Source organism: Aegilops tauschii, chromosome 2, assembly GCF_002575655.3.
Source record: "Aegilops tauschii subsp. strangulata cultivar AL8/78 chromosome 2, Aet v6.0, whole genome shotgun sequence".
Classification (NCBI taxonomy): domain Eukaryota; kingdom Viridiplantae; phylum Streptophyta; class Magnoliopsida; order Poales; family Poaceae; genus Aegilops; species Aegilops tauschii.
Window position 1 is genome coordinate 52,609,720 of NC_053036.3, and position 9,829 is coordinate 52,619,548.

Below are 9,829 nucleotides of genomic sequence, written 5' to 3' on the forward strand. Positions count from 1 at the left end.
ATGGTGCACGCATCTTTTCTTGCATATCACATCGCCCGGCCGGCCAGACGCACGGCCGGCGCACACGCTCGCGGAGCGCGCGGTCCCGATCATTAACACACGAAGAGCACCATCCAAAACCAAAAGGGATCTTTTCCAGCCTTTTTTTTGCCAGCCTACCCGAGTTCAAGCCCTGATTTTGACGCGCGGTATTTGTGAAGTTTCTCCTATAAAAAAATCTAACGAGGGTTAGCCCTTTAGATTGGTCTCATTTTTTATTTTGCGTGAACCAAACTTTTTTTCCAGGATTGCCAAATCTCAGTTAGCCAAGTCTTAGTTGATACTATATTCGTGGGATCTTAGAGCATCTACAACCGGGCGTCTAAAACCGGCCTGAAACGCCCGAGTGGCCCGCCCGGTTGCTGGCTGGTCACAATAAATCTGACCCAGACGGACGCCTCAAACGGACATCACACGCCCGGGCTGACCGGCACCCCTCATATCCCACCCAAATATGGGACGGATATGGGGGCGCCCGGGCCCACCCACCACGTCGGACTGACGACGGGGTCTCATGCGGAAACGTCTGGAAACCCGGGGGTCCAAAACTCGTCTCCTCCGTCGGAGCAATGTCGCCGCGTGGTGCCGCTCCGGTACACTACGTAGTGCCTAGCCCGGTTATTTATGTCGACCGCCGGCACTGAAACCCTACCATCCACATTTTCCTCCGCCAGTCCGCCGCCGCCACTTTGCACTCCTCGTCCGCCTAGTAGCCATGCCCCCACGCCGCCGAGTGAGGAGCCACCCATTTCTAACTGCGGAGCGCTGGCTTGAGCTCCTTGAGCAGATCCGGGCAAGGCGGGAAGCCCGAATCGCTGTGGGGCTACCTCCAGATGCAGTGGATCCGGAGGAGGAGGAGGAGGAGGAGGAGGATGTTGGGGGCGTTGGTGACGCGGATCTGCAGGCGGAGCAGCAACCCATCCTCGATTCCCATCGCTCGGAGTCGGCTGCTGAGGCCAGACGCCGTCGCCGGCAGGAGGTGGAGGAGGCGGAGATGCTCGCCTACATGGATGAGGTCGAGCAGGAGAAGGATGAGCCGGAGCCCTCCTACCCGCCCGTCCAGCGGGCACCTGCACTGGTAGAAAAAAGCCCTTTAGTCCCGGTTCGCAACAGCCTTTAGTCCCTACTGTGCAACCGGGACTAAATATGCGCGACTAAAGACCCCCCCCCTTTAGTCGCGCCTCTTACGGACCGCGACTAAAGGCTTTAGTCCCGGTTCTTGTGGCTGACCGGGACTAAAGGCCCGTCCACGTGGGCGCCCGTGGTCCGTCGGGGCGGAGGACCTTTAGTCCCGGTTCTCGTGGCCAACCGGGACTAAAGGGCTCCTCCGCAGGTTTAGGGTTTTAACCCCCCTAAACCTGGTTTCTTTTTAGTTTGGAGTGTTTTATTTCTTTTATATTATATTTTGTGTTTTATTTTAATTTTGATAAAGTTTCAGTACACATATTCTACGCTACTATATACATGCATATGAAATTTCAAACAAGAAGAATTCAAGAGGAATATATAATATATATTCAATCTCGGGTGACCATATACAACTTCGAACAAGTTTCCATACACAATTAGGATGGATGACCATATACAACTTCGTACAAGTTTCAATCTCGGGTATGCATATAAATTTCTTCGTCCTCGGTATAGTGTTCTCCTTTAGGATTGATGACTTCCCTCATGAAAAATCCTGCTAATTCTTCTTGAATTGGTCGGAAGCGAGCTTCTGGACTAAGCCTCCTCCGCAAGTTATCCGTCGCGTTCCGCACGCTATCCGATGCCTTCCGCTCAGAGGTGTGTCTCCAGATGTTCTCACAAACATAGTATCCACATAGATTGGTCCCCGGTGGCTGCTTATCCACATTAACTAACCTTCTGAAATCTAGCTCATGTTTGAATTCACCGACAATTTCTTCTGAGAACCGTCTCCAAACCCTACAGGGCAAAGAAAATTAAATGAACAAGGGAGTTATTAGTTACTTGATATTAGGAAATGAACAAAAGAGACCGATCGATATAGAGTTCAAATGATTGAAAATAATTACTTTTGCAGCATTTTTCTCATGTCGGCCCAACGCTTTGGATCCGAATCCATAGAGTCCATGATTAGAACTCTGGAGGTGTGAAGTTCAATATTTAGCAGAATCCAGTGGAACCTGCGGACACGTTACATGCACAGTCATGCATAACTCATCGATTAGACATACCATGCATGGAGTAAACAAAAGAGAATGGGCACAAGAGAGAAACACTCACCCAAAATGGTAAGGAAATAGAATATGACTTTTGAGTTGATGCTTTCTAAGAAACTTGTACAAGTCTTTCTCCACGTCTTCGGGGTGATGTTGTAACACATGTCCATTAACGATATGTGGGTCAATGAACCCAACATCATGGATGTTTCTTATTTTGCATTCCCAAATCTTCAATCTGCATAATAGCGTACGCAACAATATAGTTAGGACAATATATATATATAGTGCAGGCAATGAAGAACGAGATGAGGTAGAAATAAATCACTTACAGAACGTAGCAACTCAGCATAGATTTGTCGAGGTCGCGCAGATTGAACAGCTGGAACAATTCACTCATATGAACTTCTACAGAGTACCGTTTGGTGTGATGCTCATCTGTAACATCCGCATAAATATATTCTTTGTCGGCCCATGTTATGAATTGCTTGTACCAACGTAGCAGATTTCGCATTTGTGGTGGTAGACTCTTTTCCCGCGCAGGCTCGACGAGAGGCCCATTCCGCACATATTGTAATGCTATCTCACATACTGGCGCATCCTCAAGGCCTAAGAAGGCACGAACGTAGCAGATTTCGCATTTGTGGTGGTAGACTCTTTTCCCGCGCAGGCTCGACGAGAGGCCCATTCCGCACATATTGTAATGCTATCTCACATACTGGCGCATCCTCAAGGCCTAAGAAGGCACGAAGAGTCAAACCCATCTCGGACGCTTGTTTCATGGCACTCGCTACAGTCAATCCAAGTGCTGCCGCAGCTGCTATGATCTCGGGGTCCTCTTCCGGACCGGCTTTCACTATGAGCGGGGGGATCGATTGTTTCTTCTGCATCCCGAGCTGGTCAACTTGTTTCCCGCTTTTTTTACTTTCTTCTTTCTCCTCCTTCAATATTTTTGCTTGCCTACGAAGTTCATGTCCATAGTCGTCAGGCATATTCAGCTCGGCTTGGGACGGTGTCGTCAAAAAATCCTTAGCCCACTTCTTTTGCTTCTCAGTGAATACTTGCTTGGGCTCAGGCTCTTTTTTCGCCTTCATATCCGCCTTCCATTTCTCATAATCAGCAGACGCGGCCAATTTGGTTTCAGCTTCACTAAGTTCCCCAGGCCTTGGGAGGAGAGGCTTCAGTGATGGCTCCGGTACCCTTGTGGTCTTAGGTACATAAGGGTCCGGGTTAATAGTCCAGGAGCGGGTTTCCTTGCTGTCCGCCTGCTTCTGCTTCTTCGCCGGAGGTGGATTGGGGGGCGTCGTACCCGCCGGAGGAGGATTGGGGGGCGTCGTACCCGCCGGAGGTTGTGGATCGGGGGACGGCGTCGAATGGCGTGAAGGAGGTGTAGGTGAACCACCACGACCACCACCGCCGCCACCACCACCACCACCACCATCGGAGGGGGGTGGACTTGCTAGCCTTGGCGCCTCGCCTGGAAACACTATGTACTTCTTTTTCCATAGAATGAACTGGCGCTTGACATCTCCAAGTCTTCTCTCCCCTTCGGGTGTAGGTTTGTCAATCTCCAGGTCCTCAAACCCTTGGACTATGTCTTCCACCGTGACACGAGCATAGCCATATGCAATGGGGTTGTTGTGGTGGAGTGCTCCAGGTGTACAGGGTAAAGCACTGCCGCTTGCTACCTTCGTGGAAACGTTCCCCACGGGATAATGCAGATCACATTCTTTCATCTCCTTTACATCATCCACGGGGTAGTGAGGCTCCGGTGCACGAATCTCGATCATCGGTGCACTAGCACCAGGCGGGGCATCCGTGGAAGCCACGCTGCTTCTCCGCTGCTGGCTTCCGCGATCCGCTTCATGATCTTCATGCGGCCCTGCAGCCGATTTTTCTTTCACTAGTTCATGCACGGTCTGCTTCAACTCATGGAGTTCCGATGCAAACTTCGTCATAAGATCTGCATCCCGGTCCGTCTTTCTCTTACGGCTTCTGTAACAGTACGGGTCATTGTCCTGGGAAAACCCTACTTTCCACGGAACTTTGCCTTTGCCTCGTACACGTCCTCCGTGTTCATCATTCCCGAGGGCTGTTGTCAGTGCGTCTTTCTCTCTGTTGAACTTGATCAAGCCCTCTTGAGCTTGGGTCATTGCGTCAATAAGGGCTTGGGTGGGAGCAAACTGTCTCTGCCGGTGAACACACACCCCTGTCTCCGGGTCTAGCGATCCCCCATGCCCGTACCACCAGCTTTTGGCCCTTGGGTCCCATCCCTCTGTACCTAGAGGGATTCCTCGCACCCTCAGGTCCTCCTCCATCTTCTGCCACCTAGGCTCCGAAAGGCGGTATCCTCCTGGCCCCATAATATGATGGAACTTTTTCTTACTCGCATTATCCTTATTTTTTTTGATATTTCCTTGAAATGCTCCGATTGCTTTTGCCTCACAAATTCTGGCCAATCATCTTTCAGTTTCTCATGTTGTCCATTGAAATCCGGAGTCTTGCCCTTGTTGACATAGTCACGGGTTAAATTTTTCTTGAAGTTCCGGAATGCTTCGCCCATCTTCTGAAGAGCGAACTCTTTAACTAGCCTCCTCCTCTGACGTTCACCCGGAACCTCGTTACCGAATTCATCGACTTTGTTGTATTCCGGAGGTAGAATGAAATGTTCCATAAGCTTTCTCCGGCAATCCTTTTTCGTTCTCTTGTCGACAAAACTGAAACCAAGACGTGCCTTCTTTGGCTCCTTCCATTCCTGGACGGTGATCGGGACGTTGTCTCTAACAACGACTCCGCATTGGTTGATAAACTTTGAGGTGTGCTGTAGGGGCTTGCCGGTTTCACTGACAAACTCAATGGCATATGTTTCTCCTGTTTTCATCGCCTTGGATTTGCCACGCTTTGTCGTACTCGATCCGGAGGGCTAAAAAAAGAAAGAGAGTCGCGCGCGTTAATACATATGTATTCACATTTCAGTAAGTTTGTATCACGAGAGGCTCAATGTATATATATACCTCGCCGGAGGTGGTTGCTACTTGCAATTCGAGATCGTCGGTTGTTGACGGTTGACCTCCGTCGACAATGTCCATTCCTTCACCTTCTTGATCATCGACAATCTCTGTTCCACCGTAAAGGTTCAGAAAAGAAGAGACTACATCCTCTTGTTGCTCATATTCTGAGCCCGGCACATAAGGAATCTCGTTGTTGATGATGCCCATTAAATAACGTTCAGCCTCCGGATCCCTAAGCGGCTCGGTTCTATCGTCCGCCATATGTCACTCCTGCATGTAGTAAAAATTCTTTAAGTATAAAGGAATTAAAAAATAAGATTAAGGGGACATAGAGGAGGAGGAATTAAAAAATAAGATTCTTTAAGTAAAAATTCTTTTTTTCTTCTTCTTCCTTTCTTCTTCCTCTTTCTTCTTTCTTTCTTCTTCCTCTTTCTTCTTCTTCCTTTCTTCTTCTTCCTTTCTTCTTCTTCCTTTTTCCTTTCTTCTTCTTTCTTTCTTCTTCTTCCTTTCTTCTTCTTTCTTTCTTCTTCTTCCTTTCTTCTTCTTCCTTTTTCTTTTTTCTTTCTTTCTTCTTCTTCCTTTCTTCTTCCTTTCTTCTTCTTTTTTTCTTCTTCCTTTTTCTTTCTTCTTTCTTTTGGTTTTCATTTGGTTTTCATTTTTTTCTTCTTCCTTTTTCTTTCTTGTTTTTTCTTCTTCCTTTTTCTTTCTTCTTTCTTTCTTCTTTCTTTTTTTCTTCTTCCTTTTTCTTCTTTCTTTTTTTCTTCTTCCTTTGTTTTTCTTCTTCCTTTTTCTTCTTTCTTTTTTTCTTCTTCCTTTTTTTCTTCTTCCTTTTTCTTCTTTCTTTCTTCTTTCTTTTTTTCTTCTTCCTTTTTTTTCTTCTTTCTTTTTTTCTTCTTCCTTTGTTTTTCTTCTTCCTTTGTTTTTCTTCCTCCTTTGTTTTTCTTCTTTCTTTTTTTCTTCTTCCTTTTTCTTCTTTCTTTCTTCTTTCTTTTTTTCTTCTTCCTTTGTTTTTTTCTTCTGTTTGTTTTTCTTGTGTTTTCTTTTGTTTTCTTTTTTCTTTCTTTTTCCTTTTTCTTTTTGCTTGTGTTTTCTTTTTTTTTGTTTTTTTCTTCTGTTTGTTTTTTTGTTTTCTTTTGTTTTTTTCTTCTTCCTTTGTTTTTCTTCTGTTTTTTTTGTTTTCTTTTGTTTTTTTCTTCTGTTTGTTTTTCTTGTGTTTTCCTTTTTTTCTTCTTTCTTTTTTTCTTCTTCCTTTGTTTTTCTTCTGTTGTTTTCTTCCTTTTTCTTTTGTTTTCTTTTTTTCTTCCTTTTTCCTTTTTTCTTCCTTTTTCTTGTTTTTCTTTTGTTTTCTTCTTCCTTCTTTCTTCTTCTTCCTTTTTCCTTTTTCTTTCTTCTTCTTCTTCCTTTTTCTTCTTCCTTCTTCTTCTTCTTCTGCCGGCGCGCGGAGGACGGCAGGCAGGGCCAGCGGGCGGCGGGCGGCAGGGCGTCGGGCGGCGGGCGGCAGGGCGTCGGGCGGCGGGCGGCGGGCAAGGGCAAGGGCAGGGCACGGGCGGAGGCGGCGCTCACTGGGGACGGGGGCGGCGGCGCGCAGGGCTTCGGCGTCGGGGCAGGGCTTCGGCGTCGATCGGCGTCGGGGCAGCGCTTCGGCGTCGAGAGAGAGGAGAATGGGAAGTGGCGAAACTGCTAAGTGTAGTATTTATAGACGCACCTTTAGTCGCGGTTGGGGAGGCGGACCGCGACTAAAGGTACCCTTTAGTCGCGGCTGGCCGCACCAACCGCGACTAAAGGGTACCCTTTAGTCGCGGTCCGCCTCCCCAATCGGGACTAAAGGGTTTTGGCGCCGCTTTCGTTCCCGCGCAGAAAGACCCTTTAGTCGCGGTTGGGGACAACAACCGCGACTAAAGGGTACCCTTTAGTCGCGGTCCGCCTCCCCAACCGGGACTAAAGGGTCTGTGCTGGAACTGGCGCGGTGCGGTGGGATGTTTAGTCCCACCTCGCTAGCCGAGAGGCTTCGACAGTGGTTTATAAGCGCGGCTGCGCTCACCACTTCGAGCTCCTCTCAAATGCAGGCTTACGGGCCTATTCTGTCACTATGTGCCTGTGGGCCTACTGGGCCTTCTGCGGGCCTGAATCCTGGCCCATTAATGGTTTCTAGTCGTATTCAGGCCGTGGTGGCCCAGTAGGTGGTAATTTTTTATTTTTTGCCTGTTTTTTGTTTTTTTTGCTTTATTTATTTTGTTTTGTTTCTACTTACAACAAAAACTTATTTATTTTATTTTATTTTGTTTCTAATTACTTATTTATTTTACTTTATGATAATTATTTTTGCTATTAAAGTTTCTAATTACTTATTTATTTATGTTATTAAAATTTATTTTATTTTGTTTGTACTTATATATTTTATTAAAGTTTATATTATTTTGTTTCTAATTCATTTTAAAATCTTAAAAATACAATTATATATCAAAAAAATCAGAAAATAAAACTAATTCATTTTAAATTCTTAAAAATACAAATAATATATCAAAAAAATCAGAAAAATAAAACTAATTCATTTTAAAATCTTAAAAATACGATTATATATCAAAAAAATCAGAAAAATAAAATTAATTCATTTTAAAAATCCCTTGAAGGTTTGATAAAAGGTTTGATACATCATTCAGTTCATCGACCAAATACAAAGTTTGGTACAATAAATTATTACACATCAATTCTTCCCTTGTGTCCCTGCTTGCTTACGATTGTGCCGTATCCATGGAGCATCCTCATCATTTAACTTAATGCTTGGGTAAGTGTTCACTTTGAAGGCGGAATTTCACCAAACATATTATAATCTTCTGACATGTCTGTCTTGTCCTCCACTCCCACGATGTTTCTTTTCCCTGAAAGAACAATGTGCCGCTTTGGATCATCGCATGATGTACTGATCGTTTTCTTATCTTTCCGTTTCCTCGGTTTGCTACTCATGTCCTTCAAGTAAAAAACCTGAGCGACATCTTTGGCAAGGACGAATGGTTCGTCAAGGTAACCAAGATTGTTGAAATCCACCATTGTCATTCCGTATTGCTCGTCCACCTTTACCCCACCTCCTGTTAGCTTGAACCATTTGCACCGGAACAAAGGGACCTTAAAGGAGGGTCCATAGTCAAGTTCCCATATCTCCTCTATGTAACCATAATATGTGACGTTTTGCCCATTCTCGGTTGCTGCATCAAAGCGGACACCACTGTTTTGGTTGGTGCTCTTTTTATCTTGGGCGATGGTGTAAAATGTATTCCCATTTATCTCGTACCCTTGGAAAGTCGTTATAGTCGAAGATGGTTTCTTGGCCAACATATACAGCTGATCTCCAACATCATTGTCATTCATTAAATGTTTTCGCAACCAACTGCCGAAAGTCTCCATGTGGGCCTTTCTAATCCAGGATTCAGGCTTCCCCGGGTTGTCCGAGCGTAAAATATTCTTGTGTTGCTCGAAGTACGGAGCCACCAAGCTGGAATTTTGCAGAACTGTGTGGTGTGCTTCAGTCATAGAATGACCGTCCATACATATCGTGGATTCCCTTCCGATCTTGCCTTTTCCACTTAGTCTCCCCTCGTGCCGCGATTGAGGAATACCAATCGGCTTAAGGTCAGGAACATAGTCAATACAGAACTCAATTACCTCCTCATTTCCACAACCCTTGACGATGCTTCCTTCTGGCCTAGCACGGTTACGAACATATTTCTTTAATACTCCCATGAACCTCTCAAAGGGGAACATATTGTGTAGAAATACAGGACCGAGAATGGAAATCTCTTCGACTAGGTGGAGCAGGAGGTGCGTCATAATATCGAAGAAGGATGGTGGGAACACCAACTCGAAACTGACAAGGCATTGGACCACATCGTTCTGTAACCGTGGTAGATCTTCTGGATTGATTACCTTCTGAGAGATTGCATTGAGGAATGCACATAGCTTCACAATGGCTACTCGAACATTTTCCGGTAGGAGCCCCCTCAAAGCAATCGGAAGCAATTGCGTCATAATCACGTGGCAGTCGTGAGACTTCAGGTTTTGGAACTTTTTCTCCGCCATGTTTATTATTCCCTTTATATTCGACGAGAAGCCAGACGGGACCTTCATACTGCTCAGGCATTCAAAAAAATGACCTTCTCTTCTTTGGTAAGAGCGTAGCTGGCACGACCTTGAAACCATTCCGGATGCCGGTCATCTGGGTCTTTCAAAAGTTGCTAGTCCTGCCGTGCTTCCTTTGTATCATTTGTCTTCCCATACACGCCCAAGAAGCTTAGCAGGTTCACACAAATATTCTTCGTAACATGCATCACGTCGATTGCAGAGCGGACATCTAGGACTTTCCAATATTCTAGCTCCCAAAATATAGATTTCTTCTTCCACATGGGTGCGTGCCCGTCAACTCCCCGCGGAACTGATTGTCCGCCAGGACCCTTTCCAAAGATGACTTTCAAATCCTTGACCATATCAAATATCTCAGCACCAGTACGTTCCGCAGGCTTCGGCCGGTGATCTGCCTTGCCGTTGAAATGCTTGCCTTTCTTTCTTACGTTATGATTTCGGGGAAGAAATCGACGATGA